This window comes from Leiobunum rupestre, chromosome 4 (assembly GCF_980474605.1).
Source record: "Leiobunum rupestre chromosome 4, qqLeiRupe1.1.hap1, whole genome shotgun sequence".
Lineage (NCBI taxonomy): Eukaryota > Metazoa > Arthropoda > Arachnida > Opiliones > Sclerosomatidae > Leiobunum > Leiobunum rupestre.
In genome coordinates, this window is record NC_143387.1 from 22,984,222 (window position 1) to 23,001,461 (window position 17,240).

Genomic DNA, 17,240 nt, shown 5'->3' on the forward strand with positions numbered 1-17,240 from the left:
ATCAGCGAATACGTCAATTAAGCGAAGTTCTTCATATTTTCGTATAAAATAAAATGAGTGTCGTATTAATTTCACGATCTAACAAATGGCTTCAGTTGGCTTCAGTTTCTCTCGTCAGAACATCGTTCGTTGCCGTTTCGTCAACGCGATGTTTTGTTTGTCGGTTTCACAGGGTGAGATATATCATTTCGCTCTTATTTAGTAGTGTGACTTAAGTTAAAGAAAGTCGGAGTTTTTCGTTACATCCCAACGCCCTAAGGTTGCCTTCTAAACTTGACGCTTTTTGGAAATATAAGGTTTTGGCTATTAGTGTTTTTATTGTTTATTTACGCTTAGAGAGACCATTTTTAGCATATCTCCTAATTCACATCACGTTTAGCCAATGTGCTCCACCCGCTACACACCAATCTAATAGGCCCGATATCTCAGTGTAGACTGCTTCCGTTTTTCCTCCCCCTCTTGTTATGAGGGGAGGGAGAACTAAACCACGGTCACTGGGTATCTACTAGAGATATTTTTTCTCTCTTAGTATAAATAAATACGTTCTTGGACAGTCCCAGTCTAGATAATGAATTTCGGGTTTCCAAATTCCAGTACCCGATAAATGTTTTCTTTGAAGTTTGACTAACCATTTTAGGAGCGTGATATCACAATTTGTAACTAGTTAAACTTCTTCAAAATTGAATACATTAATGAGGACAAGAGTGAGTGATTTTGAGCGGGGGGTCACCTTTGAACCGCGACTAGAAACATCTTTTTTTGTGGAGAAGTTGAGGGATAGTAATTAAAATAATTGGTGAGCAATTTGTACTGTATAACATATTCGCGACTTTAAAGTTCAAATCGGTGGTTTTTGTTACAAAATTATTTATCCGAGTACACGTTGCTTAACAATATTTGGCAAAGTGGCGTCTATACGGTCTATTCACGGTGTTACAAGAAAGGGTCAAGCCAAGGGGTTTCGTTTACAAGAACACTGTCCGGGGTAATCCGTTTCCCGAGAAGGTCTCTCTCTTTTTCTCTCCCTCGAGCTGTATACCTTATAATCATGACGCATCGCCTTTCCACCTGTATTTAAAATGAAGCTGTTCTGGAAATTAAAAATATCAATCATATTTTGACCTTAAAAACCAGCGAAAGGTTAAAATTCGGTGGCCTCTATTACGCGAGGCCCTCGTAGTTCTCCGGAATAGCATATTTGCCGGGCGTAAGGATCCTCCGTTAATTCAATTTTCTACTTTTTATTAGATACGAAGTTTGCTTTTAAGAAGGAAACTATGAAGGACGACGTTTCTAAAGTCACGAAATAATTACTAGAGAAGCGCTTAATCTGTGATACTAAAATTAAAAACTTTATTTGTTTTGACAATACATATATACATTTTTAATTGCGCAGGAATTAATACAATTATATTTTTTTTAGCAAGGAGTACTTCTGCGCATGTTTCTATACCAGAGTGATTGAGAAAAATCACATTTAACTTTGATCCAAAGTTTTTGGAACCATTACATTAGTCCCGCGGAATCCAATTTCGGAATCAGACGCCATCGATTACCGAATTAAAAAGAAGTACAATCTGATTACTTATATTTAGCTAATTTAAGGGTTAATTCAAAATATAAAGATGTCTACCAACCATTGGGATCTCAGGATGGAAGATCAGACCAATAATATTCTGGCATTAATCACGCTCTATTTCAGAGATTATCTTGCCAAATGGTGTGGACCTAATCATCTATAAAAAAATACATCAGCTAAGCTATTGGCAAACAGTATATCCAATAAGGCTTACAGTTAGTAATATACTTTGACAAAAATGGGAAGGGTGTCCGGGTCAGGAATCGGATAATAAAGAGCTTCCCTCTTTCACCCAGGTTAAGGGGGCTAATAAGTAGGGGGGGGGGGGGTGCCAAAACACTCCTATCCTTAATGTCTAATTTTTCCTTTAACCTGTGATAATTCAATAGACTTTTAATTTTTCAGTTGTTCAGATTTCTATCTAAAACAATTTCTTGTTTTTCCAAAATATATACAGAACAAAATTGAACTTACGAAGGACGGCCTAATGTTGTGTTTGGTTAATTAATCGGTAGGTTATATAAAATATGAAGTAAGACCGTACCAACGACGATACTAAACTAAGGGTGAAAGGTAGCAAACTCTACACTAAAATCAAGGTCTGTTCTCCGGGGAACGACAGGATTTCACTCAGGGTTCCAATAAAAAACGCTAGCGGTGACTTTTTGGTGTATAGGGGGGCTCCATTTTGAAATTTTTAACCGGGCGCCATATACCCTCGGTACGCCACTGGTGACAGGTTAAAAGGTTTTCCGACCCTCACTATCTCTCTCCCAGGCTTTGCGTGACGCTCTCTACGTGACAAGAAACGTTCCAGCCTTCTCCTCTTTAAATAATATTCTTCGATAGCACGTCAGCGCGTTCGGAAAGGACCTTGCCGTATGACAGAAACGTCAGTCTGTTCAGTGACGGAGGGGGTTGTACTGATAATCTGAAAGAATCCAGATCAAGTCAATGCTTCACTGAAATCCGATTCAATCGAATTGAGCCACTGCATTGCCAGTATGATTTTTATTCGCTATATATACGAAGAAATAGAGGAACTGTCAGATTTTTATCCAAAAATCATTTTTGAGTAATCAGGAAAATCAAAGATAACAGGTTCAACGCAAGGTTCTTAAATATACACGTTTTTTTGCTCTTATATAGAAATAATATTTTTTCTTTTCCATATAAAATAGTACTGCGATTTAATTGATTATGCGTTGCCACTCTTCGACCAATCAAGTCTTATTGAGATGGTTTTTCTGTCCAACAGATATTTTCAATTAACAAAAACACGAAAATTTAACTTTTAGATTCTTATATTTTACTAAGATTTGCATTTAAACAACGTCGGTTAAGCATAGTATAGTTATATATTTTTGAACCAAATGTTACACCGTCCCACGTTTCATCTACTAGACGTAAAAAAGTAACCCGATAAATGTTATCCCAACTGTATAACAATTACGTCAGCCTATTACGTAGGGGACCTTTAGATCAAGAACGGACAAAATAATTTTCAATGTAGTTAATTAATAGGCCTACCCAAAAGAGCGGTAGGTGTTTAGTCTCAAGTGGTTGTATAGTTACAGTTTCGTACGATAGTTTGAACTAACGTCGTTAGTAAAGTCAGCATCATTCATATACGGCGTTAGGCATGGGCACTCTGAACTGTAAACAAAATATGAAATAGTTTTAGTTTTTATCGTGGTATACGTTTCCCTAAATATTGTTTTTTTTTGTGGTTATTAGGAGCTCCAAGCATTGTTTTTTTTTTTAATGTACTTAGGTTATATGAAGAGTGTAGCTTAAGCAAAGCTATTAATGTCGTACGTGTGTGCGTGTGATCGGTTTATCACGCTCCCTCTGTATATTAGACTCGTAAACTGAGATTGGCGGCCTCGGGTCTAGCTTAGAACAGTACAATGAAAATTCGGAAACTCTCGTCGTAAGAAATGTAACTATCATTATCGCTTTCCTGATATTTCAAACATTTGATCTGACATCATTCCAGAGAGGGATAGATGAAAATAATCTCTCCGAGTGGTCGGACATTTGGAAAATCCCGTTCAATATTTTGATAAAAATTGATGAAAATTTTGACTAATTTTTTATTTGAATGATTATCAAGGATATAGATTTTAAATTTTTTGAAAATCGGATTTTTTGCTGATATTTTTTTGTAATTAATAAACCTTAATTGATAAAAGACGAATCCGAAAATTCCCCGACATAATAACAAGACCCAATATTTGCGTATTTGAATTGCTTTCATTTTCCGACTTCACCTCGAACAATCGCAGAATATTTGGCCAAAGAGGCTATTTACTTTAAAAACTTTAATGATAAATAATTTTATTAATTAATTTAATCATTTTCGCATTAAAAAAAAGAAAATAATTTAATTTATTTGCCCTTGATGTAAATTATTATTTAAAGCAAAGAGCCTTTTATGCCTGTAGAAAATAACGTGCCTAATGATTAATCATTTAAATTTAAAATTGTTAGTTTTATGTAAATCTGTTTATTTTCCTTTTTTAGATTTCCAAAACCATTTCTTCAATGCCCAAGGTATACCTTCTCAAATTGTTTAAAGTGGTTTTCAAAAAATATGGCTTGTCAAGTAATTTGCGAATCATCTTTTTAGGCTATTAAATTCGTGTAAAAAAACATTAGGCAAATTTTCGTCCAGTCCAATTGACATGGAGTTACGTAGTGATATACGCTTATTGGAAGGGTTTTTGTTGCAACTGAATAGTTAACTTATTTCCATTAAAGTCGCGATGAAGGTTGAAGTACAAACTTTAAATTATGGCCCCGGACTATTTGTGAGAGGCTGCTCACATTAATCACTTCGTATTTTAAAATGACGTGTCGGTATATAATTTAATTCTCGAAAACCTCCCTCTTATCTTTATTTATTTGAGGACGAAAAGTACTTCGGAATACTCTTGGGAAAAGTATCGTAATTTCGCTTCCACGTCGTTGTTTATTTTCGTAAAGTTTTTCGTGAAACTTTCCCCAACCCATCGTCAGTGTATTCCCTTCGTTTCCCATTAGAATGTCTCTCGAGAGGTACCTTTAATCTGGGGTACACCCAGGCAGACTGCGGGTCAGACTTGTCAAATGCCAAAAATCTCTCGATGCATTATTCTCTCGGGCGAGTGGATGACACGCTTTCGGGGCCTCGTAGTTCCCTTTCCTCTTTAATCTTTTGACGCGACTGACTGACTGCCTGGGTCCAATGTGTCCCCCTTTACTTCGGTGATGATAACGTGACAATGGCGAATGGCAGATAGATTTCCTTCTCTCCCGCGAGAGGTATACTTTTGACATGACCCCGAACGAAGATTTTTTCGGTGTTAAAAGAACTTGAAACGAGATCAATCGCGGTGCTATTATGGGAGCAGAAAGGGAGAAACTACTTTGAATGTACGCTCTCCCTCATAAAAGGGAAAACTTTAAGTTTGCGCCGCGTATTTTTTGTAATCCCCCTTTCTTCAAGTTTTTGAAATAAAGTTTTCGACCTTGTATAGCTTCTAATGATCTTTGAGTGAAGGGAGTACCAGCTCTTTTATAAATTATAATTCGAACGTTGTGGAAAGGCTGTCCAGTTTTATAGCTTATCTTTCAAGACGATGTCCTCTAAAATTTTCAAACTTTTATTTTAAAGAAACTATTTCAGTAAGCCGCGAGAGATTTAAAAATAAATAACCCTGAACATTATACTTCTTTCTTTAAAATTATTTTCGAGTGTCTTGCCCCACTGCCGAACATTGCTGCCAGAACTTTGATGGGAACCTTTTTAGTAAAAACAAGTTGTAAGTTCAATTGTGGCAGCGTGAACTCTATATTTGACTTTGAAGGTGATTTTTTGGAAGCACCTATTACGTCGGTGAATGTTTTTTTTCTGATATAAATTGGATCTATTTTTGTATTAAAAAACGTTTGTTTCTCGTTTTTCTGTACAATTAAAAAATACATAATAATAATTAGCTTTCAAACAATTTTAGATATAACTATTTTATGATATTTTTACAGAAACCTTGTTAATTTGTTTTTATAATTAACCTAGCATTAATTGGCTGAACCAACGAGGACTGCTATAAAATAGATTCGAAATATTTTTCTCTTATTTGCTTGTTTAAAATCCTAACGCCATAACTAACACTAGCTTTATCCAAAAAGCTTATTGATACACCTTATTTTCGTGAAATGTTTGGAATGATTGAGATTAAACATTTATGTTTAGATAAAAATCTCCAAACTATTTTGTTTTATGCAAAATAATAGTGTATTAATTTTTCCCATCAATTCTTAAATATATCTTACCATACATACTCACCTGGCCCAATAGTTGCATCGGAGATTCAAATAATCTTAATCATATGTCATTTTTAAATCAATGAAATATTTTTAAAAGGCACTTAATCAGTCAAGCATAAATGGTAAATAGAAGTGTAATAGTAAAATTGTAAGCTCTAAGAGCACACACTCCGTACTAGCCGACTCTTAGAACAAAAACGACTGTAACAAACTAGTCACGGTTTACCAACCTAGTTTTCATACGTTAATGTAAAAGTACCGGTATATCTGGTAACTATCAAATCTGATAAAAGAGTACACCAAACAACGTTAATTCCAACATAAACGAGATTGCGCGTAAGAGATGATGTGGCGAGTATAATTAAAAGGGGGAAATGCTAATAGTGATGGTCTCATAATATTGAAATGAAAATCGTGTTCTATGGAAATTTCGCCGTTTTTACCCCCCCAAATGCTAGTCCCGCGCCCCGTGCGCGATAAATTATACTAAAATAGTGGCGAGAGATAAGAGGGGGGGGGCGGGTGAGAGACCGTACTAGCGAAGAGGCAAGAGGGACCTTGAGCTGAAAGCGCCTCCGAGCGGAGAAAATACGCGTAATCTTGCCGATCGAGAGGGAAACAGTTGTCAGAGAACGTGTCGTTCCCTAATTTGAAAATCGCTTCTTCACCGCGAAAAACCGTAATTTTTAATGCGCTTTATAAATTAATCTTGAAGATGGTCTCTCCCACGCCGTCCCACAGACTGTTTTCTCTCTGCCGGGTTTTCGTGACAACCGTGGCTCGGCGGTCGGGGAAAAACCATAGCAATCTCGTAAACTTGGCCATCGCGCCGAAATTTTATACCACAACACACGACTATTCGTAATTCTCTCACCATCCCCGAACGTTCATAATTATGCAAATTGTATCGAGTTTACTTTTAGTTATTTTTCCGCAAAGGCTTTTTCACGAACGATTTTTACAAATTTGTTGTTTTTGAGGGGTGGTTTTAGTGATATCTTTCTCGTTTGAAGGCCTTGAAGTTCATGTCCAAGGCTCGCCCGCGTATTTGTCACTGGCCCTTACCACCTGCCATCGTTCCCTAGTTTCTTATTTTCTCTAGCAACCAGAATTTTTTGAGAAACCAGGCTTCTTTTTTGGCGAAATATTTTAGATTCGTGAGTAAGCTTTCCAAAATGATTTTAATTTAGTAAATAAGTATTTATAGGACGTCTCAACAATCTTCCATAATTTCAATCAAATCAAATTAGAATTCTTAAAATTTTAAAAGAAAATTCATAGAGGGTGTCTATATCAACGACATAGGGAAATTAAATTTGGACGATGGTTATTTAGCTGCGAAATCGTGAGGCGCGTTCGACAGGAATTTATTGTATCCCGTAAGAAAGACCAATCAATGATTGTGTCGCTTTGCTAACTATATCTACCCTGTTTGGTATATATATGTATTGTTATTATATTTGTTTCCTTAGTTTTGACTAAGACCCTTGGGTCGAAAGCTCAACCTGTGAATGAGTAAATTTTAATTTTTAATGGTTTAAAACATTTATAAAAAATTGAAATAAAACAAATTTTACATCCATGTGTTTTCTCCATTCAAATTTTTTTTATATTATTAGTTTCCATGGATCCTAAAAAAATCTTTCAACATTTATTCTTAAAATTGTTTATTCTTGTTCTTCTAATCAAAACCTCAAAGAATCTTACTTAAACTAAACGTTTAATTTTTATTTCAATATCCAAGTCTATAAGATCGAGTTATTTTAGATTTCGCCACTTGAAAACTATTTAGTTAAAAATAATGATATGAACTTTAAATTACTTATTGGAAACTGTATCGTATTAGCTTAAATGGTTATTTAAACGGGTTTAGATTAAAGTTTTACAGAGAGCTATTCACAAACTCACAAGACAGACTGCATTATGGGTTTCGTCGCCGTTTTGCGTCTGCTTGCTCCCACATCACACGTAGCCTTTGACAGCGACTCGCTAGGGGAAGATTTTCTTCTTGTGATGACGTCACTTCGGTACTAGCTCTCAGTTAAATATTCCCCAAAATGACAAACTTAAGGAACAATATTATAGTCTTACGGTGTTATCAACAAGGTTTTCGGGTTAATAGAGAGCGTGAAATCGCAAATATAGCCACTGTTTTCGGGATTCCCCGAAGATTTTCTCCGCCTACCCGGAGACAGAGCCTGTAATCGTAGCGGAGTGTTTCCCCCCTTTACCGAAAGAGAGGGCCGAATATTACAGAAGGAGAGGCGGAGGGGGCGTGGTTTCTTCCGGAAATCAAGACGCGTACAGGGTGCTGCTTACGTATTCCCCGTTCACCCGAATACATTCTTTGCTATTAACAATTATACCAAAAAATAAAACAGAAACGCGATTTGGAGGTGTTCTGTGACTCGTGGAAAAATTTACAATCCTATCATAGTGATATATTCAGAGAGGCGTGCAATATGAAAAACGAAATTAAGGCAAAAGAAATGGTGGCAACATCTGCTTCGGCCCGAAATACGAATGCGAGAATGAAAGGACCCAGAAAGAATGGCCCCCCTCAATCGTTCTTCACGCGCAATCTTTTCATTAAAACGAAAGTGTTCGACGTCGTGCGCTCTCCGGATTTAGGCCTAATTGTTGCGAAAGAGAAAAAGGCCTTATTACAGGTGTAGGCGGGGTCAAGCGGGTCGCCCGAGGTTAAGGGGCATGTGAAAATCACTTTTTCTTCGCGGCAGAAATCGGGTAGGTCAAGATACGTTTGACCCCCGCGCTCGCGGGAAACGTTTCCTTCGCCCAGTTCCTCATAGCGTCGCTAGTCACCCGACACCGTATTCGGCGCCTTTCTCGCGCTCGCTCCGCTTCTGGGACGCGCTGCCAGGTGAGGCTTCTTCGCGGCGAAGGCCCATTTTCATGATCGCCTATTACACGGGGGACTCACGTTCTATATTATTTATAAAAGGAGGGCCGCGCGGGCCATTTCACGATTCTCCGCTTTCGAAGACGCGCCGCTTTCATTTCGCCTTTTCTGATTCATGGCAATCAAGGCCTTCTAATATGCGCGTATTTACTTCATTATACGTTTATGATTTTATTCATGGCTCAAATTTATACGGATGCGTGCCGTTGTTACAGAAATACGTGGGGGGGGGGTATTTTAACCCTTTTATTCAATCCCTGCCTCATCGCTAAAATACACTCATCTCTTTCGATTAAACGCGTAAATTACGTTCACTTTTCATGGTGGTATTTTTTGGGCAAGGGAAGCTTGTATTTTAGATCAGTGGCGGAAAAAGGATTTTTTTTCCCTAGGCCGGGGAGTAGAATCAGAAATACATACCTAAGAATGGTTATCCTGCAGTATTCCCTATGTTAAGATCTAGGGAACCATTTTCGTTGACGTGTATGATAACAAATATTTTTTACAATTGACAATTTATATAAGATTATCCTCAAATAAAAATTGGAAAGATAGTTTTTGAGAGATAAACTTTTAAAAATAAATTTATCGTTTAAAATAGCACTTATAACTGAAAAAAACGTTATTTTTATTCTTCCATTAGATTTTTTCACTTAGAAATGACAATCTAATGAATAGCAAGTTTCAAAAATAATTTGTTCTGATAAATTATCTTTAAATGCCAAAAAAAAAGATTTTTTCGTTTTTGCACAATTTCTTTTTCAAAAAGGTATTTGAAACGAGCAAATTTAGGATAAATTCAATAGTCATAATAAACTTCACTTAGGTAAGTTACGTTAACATGAAGTAATTAATACACTTTTTAGAATTTAAGTTCATTGCTTATTAGTCTACAATGTGGTTCTTTTTTTTTCAATAATGTAGTCATCGGCTACTTATATTTTTGCTCATAATTTAAGTAATTACGACATTAACGAGTCTTACCTATCATTCAACCAAATTCCCATATAACTGCAAATTAGGCGGTTTACAAGAAGAATTCAACAACTATTTGATAAAATGATATAGGCCAGGATCTTAGGAAAGAAAGCGCCTTCTACATTCAGTCGTATAACATCATAGTATTGCATTCACATTTTCAAACTCTGCCAGTAGGCGGCGACACTTCTGCCTAAAAATTTATCTACGCACGGGTCTATACTTAAAATTCTTAAAAATTATCCTGTAGTCAAAGTATAAGTTGTTTTACCGTTAAAGGCAGGTCAGTTTAACCATTTTAACATCACCTTAACCAATTTAATCTTATCCAACACAGCATACTTCTCATAAACAAACTTTACCACCGAACCTCAAATAACCTAGACAAAATTTTAATGAATCTCTCAATATATGCTGAGTTAAAAATAGTATAGTAAAAATTTCCAATATCCAATTTTTAGTTCCTTTATTTTGAACGCTATTTGTTGGTCATATATCTGAAATTTATAACGTGTGTATTATTTTCATTAGGAATATTAAATTATTTTCATTTTCGCAATTTACGAATTCTGGAGGTGATTCAAACTATGACGTTCCTTGACGCCATGAAGCTTCTTTAGTTCTTTAGTTCGATTAAAGCCCGACAAAGGGTTAAAAACCCATCACGCCGAGACTTGGAGGTGTGCTAATCGTACAGGACCTAGTACGTAGCAAGGGCCTTCCGGAACTGAGCACCGCCGGAAATGTCCTTTGGGTAATCCGGAAGGGAATTCCACTCCTGTATGGAGGAGGGGAGAAATGGATGTTTGCGGACGGCAAGTCTGAAGCCCGGATGGATGAAAGAGGCGACCCGATTCCCTCTTGGGGGGTGATGCCAGTCAGACAGGACCGGCGAGAGGGGGGCGAGGGCACCACAGGAGCGATGAACCACGCTTTTTATGATAATGAGACGCTTAAGACGGCACCGCAAAGCTAAGGTGTCCCATTTGTTGTTCTTGAGCACGTTTGTCATCGACGTACTCCACGCGAATCCAACGCTGGTCACGAAGCGAAGGGTACGCCGCTGGATACTTTCAACCGCGTGGACGCCACTTGCAGTTGATGGGTACCAGACGGCCACACAGTACATCAGGATCGGAAGAACATAGGTTTTAACTCCTAACGATTTCGTCGCGAAGGAGCAGCGGGATAAGTGTCGGCGGATGAAACCCAAGGCCCTAGCTGCTTGGCAATGACACGGTTGATGTGGGTTGACCTCTCCAGGGTGTCTGTTAAGGTCACTCCGAGATATTTTTGAGAGGCGACTGTGCACGGGTCAGTGCCTTGAAGGACATATTTCACTGAGTGAACTGGCTGTAGAGAGAGAACTGAGCACTTTGCAGAGTTTAGCGGTAGCAGCCACTTCTCACTCCACTTGCCGATAGCGTCGAGGTCGGATTGAAGAGCAACGCAGTCCTGTGTCGAGAAGATCGGCCTGGAGAGTGCAATGTCATCAGCGATGATGTAAAGATAAGATACGTTGTTGTCTACGATGTCGTTGATGTAGATAATGAAGAAGAGAGGCCCCAGGACCAATCCTTGCGGTACGCCAGAGGAAGCAGGGAGCCAGTCGGAGGTGGCACCACGGAGTACTACTCGAAACTTCCTGCTCTCGAGGTAAGCTGATAGCCAGTTCAGGGTCCTATCCCTTACCCCGCAGGAGTAAAGTTTGTCCTTGAGGAGCTCATGCGGAACCGAATCAAAGGCTTTTCGAAAGTCAAGGAAAATGATATCCACTCGACCGGCTTGCTCCAGCCCAGAAGTCCAGGCGTCAAAGCTGCAAAGGAGCTGGGTTTCAGTGCTGAAGCCACTACGGAAACCGTGCTGGGACGGACTCATGAGCTTGTGCTGGATGAAGTGAGCCGAGATGGTGGACGCACTGACATGCTCGTCGGCTTTGAGGACCTGCGATAGGAGTGCAATCGGACGGTACTCCGTTGGGTCAGACTTGTCTCCACCCTTAGGGATCGGCGTGACGTTGGCCCGACGTCAGTCATCCGGGATTTCTCCCGTGTCGTAGGAGAGCTGGAAAATGACACTCACAGGAGTGGCTTAGACATTGGCACACCTGCGAAGGAGCCAGCATCGATTCCGTCTGGGCCCTGAGCTTTTTTTTGGTTTGACCTTTGTGAGCATCTGGGGAATGCCTTTGACCGAGTAGTTTATTTTGAACATTGGTGGGGAACGTGGTTCCAGGAGAGGAACGGTGTCTACATGAAAAAGAACGCCAGAAGGTGGAAGCCAGGAGATTGGCTTTGGCGGCTGGAGTGGTGTATGACTGCCATGAGCAGGAGAGGTCATGGAGTCCAGTCCCTTTCACCTTCATAGAGACGAGCTGGTAGAACTGCTTCCTGTAGGTAGTCAGGTTGGAAGCCAATTGTCGACATGATGGCGAGCGTATTTGACGATGGCACGATGTAGAGTGAAGGCTTGCCTTTTAGCAGCCGTAGGGTACAGCCGAGTAGAATTATAGCGTCGCTTCGTGATTCGCATCAAGCGGCGGAGAGAGGAGCCGACTCACGAGAGATTATGTCGAGAGGAGAGCCTCTTCATCGGAACAAGGGCAGCGATCGCCTGGGTGATGGTAGTAGTGAGTGCGCTCCACGCCTCTGCAATAGAAGGGGTGGCCGTCAGGTTAACATTTGCCAGTGACCTCTCCATAGCAACGAAATCGGCCTTGTTGAAGTCAGGGACGGAACGAGGGAGGGTTCTGGGCGGGGGGCGAACCACTCGGATTCTGAGAAGGAGAATGTCAAGATCGCTGACTCCAGGTATATGAAGGATGTCCTCACGTAGGTTGTCGTCAGAGACCAGCACAAAGTCAAGAATATTGGTGGCCGCGTCCTTGACCCTGGTAGGCTCGGTGACTCACTGGGTAAAATGAAAGACCAACAGCGTGTGAAGAAAGCTTTAAGCCACTGACGAGGGACTCGTGAGCGTAGCCCAGTCAATAGTGGGAAAATTGAAATCACCGATTATGATGAAGGAAAGCACTCTAATTGTTAATGTAGTTACTCGTTTTTGTCGAATATTTTTTAGTTTTAACGTTTCAATATGAAGATAATCATTAAAGACACAGTAATTAAAATGCCTTGTTATCCTTAATATTCAGAATTCGGTAGAAATAGAATGCATTTTCCAATTCAAAAGAAACACGAGTGAACTATTTTTAATATAAACTGGGATATTTTATAATTTGGTTAGATACCGAAACGAGTAACGAAGGCGCTCAGTTCCGAATATTGTTAATATAAAACTCTAAATGGGTTGGCTTAACGCCCAATGCAGATTTTCAGAAGTTGGCGAAAGGAAGCGAAGTCAAAGTGTGACCATAAGTATAGCTGCATTAGGTAGTCTGTCATTAGTTACGAAAAAGGAAAATAATAAATCCTATTATGTTCCCTTACTCGTCATGCCAAAACGTAGATTCCTTTTATATATTTGGAAAGTTTTATAATCATTTTATGATGTAAGAAATAAAAAATGCCAATATTCCAATACAATATTAATGTTTCTAGTTGTCGGCATTATCCATCCATTATCCGAGAATATGTTGTATAAGTTTAAAAATTTATACTCCGGAGTAATACCTAAAAGGATAATTTTGGGTCGGTTAATGATATATTTTAGACAAAAATTAACCGAATATAAATTATTTATTTTATTTTAAAAAGTACTAGTTTTATTAGATTAGCAAAGCAATTTAATTATTTTTCGTAATCGATTTACGAAAAATATTATCTTTCTAATATGTTTTTTTTCGAACAATTATATTTCATGAAAAATTATATTTAAAAAAAACTAACAATCTTCAGCGGTTAGCTGCTCTTTAAATTAATCGTACCAAAAATATAAAAATATATTCTTTAAAAATATCTTTTTTTGCGAGAAAGTGGTTAATTGATAGGACGGATAAAGAATGTTTTTTATTCATTAACTGAAATAATAGCCGATTTTTATTTTTCAAATATCTTTGTTACGAAAGAGCATTTGTGGTATAGAAAAAATGTATTCTTTGACAGATTTATCTATACGGATAATAATATTTATTGGTTAACCGTACTAAATTGTTTATCCGAATAAAATAACTGAAACAAATAAGGTGATAAACTTCGGTAATTATTCGTTATTCAAATCGCCGAGCACTAAATGAGGATAAATAAGTCTATAAAGAATTTCGTATAATAATATTATTTTGAAAGTGGTTTCATTGTCTTAAGTGTTTACTAATGTGACTCTAGTGAACATTATTGACCCAATGCTTAGGCGGTTTTACATTTGGGAAGTATGAACAGAAATGTTGATCCCGTATTTACATTATTTGTGTGTCTTTGTAAAAATTTCTTACTTCCATGGATATCTTTATATAAAAAAACAAGTGTTACATATTTTAACAACTGAAATATATTTCATATTTGTTTCTTTTTTAAATAATTCACTAGTATGAGCTAAATAGTAGGTACGAAAAGCTCCTTCGGTTGTGGCGGAGTGGTTAGCACTTACGCCTCGCAGCAAGAGGAGCCGGGTTCGATCCCAGCTTGTGGCACTGGGTGAAAACTCGGAACAACTCCTTCTGCGTTGAGTTTGCAAGTTATCTCCTCACTGGTTAAGGGGTTTTTCCCCGAGCTCTTCAGTTTCCCCTTCCATATAAACGTGTGTGGGTTAAGGGTAATAGTTAGTGTAGGGAGCTGTTGGCTCGCGTGGCATGAAGGGCTTGCTACCACCCTCCTACGCATTGTAACCCGGCTCCCTGTTTGAAGGCATTATAAGTCGCTAGATGACTTATGCCTAAGGTGGTGCCCTGGGTATTAGCCTAGCTGATTATTATTATAAAAAAACACACATTTAGGGTAAAATAATGCCTAATAAATGTCCTTCAGTAAATTTCATGATGTTTTTACATTTATATATAATTCAGCATGTTTTTTATTAATGAATTACATAGATTATCAACATGAAAATTCCATTTGAGATGTTGGTCGAAAAATATAGAAAAATTTTAATTTTTTATTTTCAATAAATATATTTTCGGTATTGCTTGTATCTTTTCCTACATTACTGAATAATACGTATTTGGTTCTACCTAGATTTTATTTTAAGTTATTATTTTCGAGCCATATATAAATTTTATCCAGTAACAAATAAGTCGGTCGAAATACCAATTTAAAACAGTTTAACGCCATACAGTAATAGTGTATTGTCGGCGTAAAGAAACAACCCGGATTTAGCGACTTCTGTTAAGTCGTTTAGGTTTTAATTAAATAATTTTGGCGAGATAACTAACCCCTGTGGGTTTCCATTTTTCAGAATATTTGGTTTGGAGAATATACCGTTAGCTTTCGTTGTACATTGTCTATTAGACATATAGTTCACAGCAGCGCCTCTAATTCCCATATTATAGAGCTTTTTAAATAGATTTTTATGGGGATGGAGTTGCAGGCTTTATGTATCAAGAAACATTTCTATACTGATTTGGCTTATATCTAGGTTATTCATAATTTATTCATAGGCTCCGCTGATCGCGTTAACCATTCCTATAGCATTTAGGAAATCCGAATTGGGAATCTAAGATAAGTTTATATTTCTTACAAAAGGAAGTTAATCGGTTGTTAAATGCTTTGTCGAATATTTTGAATTTTGTTTTTTTTTTTAGTTTTTCTAGATATTTACCGGTGGAGAATGAGAAGCTAATTAAATTTATAAGTATATTATAGTATAGTATAGTATAGTATAGTAAGAGATACGGAAACGCAAATTTCATAGATTTAGAATGTAAATCGTCGATTTCCGCAGCTGATTTATTGGGAATCGAGGTAGCTATAGAGAGCAATTTTGGAGCGTTGATTGGATAAAGAGCCAAAGTAGAAATTATTTCGCGCATATCTAATAATATTATTCAAAGTATTTCTTAAAGCTGTGTAATTTTTGATGTTAGAATTCAAAGTTTTGCCAATTTTTGAAATTTTTGCTTTTCTCATAGCATTTTTTTTATTTCAGGCGTTACCCATATATATATATATATATATATATATATATATATATATATATATATATATATATATATATATATATATATATATATATATATATATATATATATATATATATATATATATATATATATATATATTCAAAAAATTTCAAATCGTTATACGTTCGAAGGAATCTTCATAAACTTTTTAATTTCTAATTTAAAAAGTTATATGAACCATTTGTATTTTGGATTTTGTACATTTCAGTCCTTCCTTATCAGCTATGGCTTGGGTCTATTTGAAAGATCATGTTTAAATAAACTCAAAAATATCAGTCGTAAAATTGTATCTTTTTTTAATGACGAGAAATTAATTTTTAAACGAGCGAAATTTACCGCCAAGCGAGCTGCCATTTTCTTTCGCCTTCCCTTCGCAGACCGCACGCGGAGCAAGCGTGCGCAGGGAACAGAGCGCTGTTAAAGCCTGTTATAGCGCGAACAGCGCGTGATTAAAGTCCTAAAACGTCACCCCGAAACAAAAAAGGCAGATCGCTTGGCGGTAAATTTGGCTCGTTTAAAATTAATTTATCGTCATTAAAAAAGGATACAATTTTACGACTGATATTTTTGAGTATATTTAGACATGATCTTTCAAATAGACCCAAGTTTTACCGAAGCTGGACTTTTCCTTTAAGTTTCGAACTTTAATTTTATTACTATCCACATAGATTTTTGGTCCAGTATACTGATACATTTGTATTAACAATTAGAAAGATATATGTTATCAATACATCTCCCTGATATTATTTATAACTTAACAAATAGTCTAGGAGCGCCGTTGAATGTGCTGTGGAAGTTAAAAATCAATATTAAAGTCACCGGCTACTACAACTCTTTTTTGTGTTATTTGAAAGAACGCCAGAGATTATGACCTCACAGGACGGTGTTCAGGAAGATATTAATAATAGTTAATTAAGTATTAATTGCTCCTTAGTATCATTAATTTTATCAAGTACTTCTATTTAAAAAAATTAAGTCCTACCGAAAAGTATAAAATATCCGTAATTAGAGAACGAATCATTCGTGGTGTATCGTCAGTTCAGTCGTTGACATAAACAAGTTCGCCAAGGGTGATGATATTATTTCGTTGCCTATGTAAACGAACCGAAGTTACCAAAGAGCCTTTCTTAAGAAAGGTCAGTTGTTACAAAAACGTTTAAAAAATCCTATTGGATTTCATACGCCAAATTATTGTGTTTTTTTCAGAAGCTCTTCGTAAAAATCTGTTAGAATTAACCTATCGAAAATTTAGTGGGTAAAGTTTGGCGTCGGAAGTAAAGCTAAACACAGAAATATTTCCCGTTAATCTTTCGCAGTCGGAATTCGGTTTTTTTACTAATTAAATACACTCTTACTGCTATATTATACCTTGTTCGCACGGA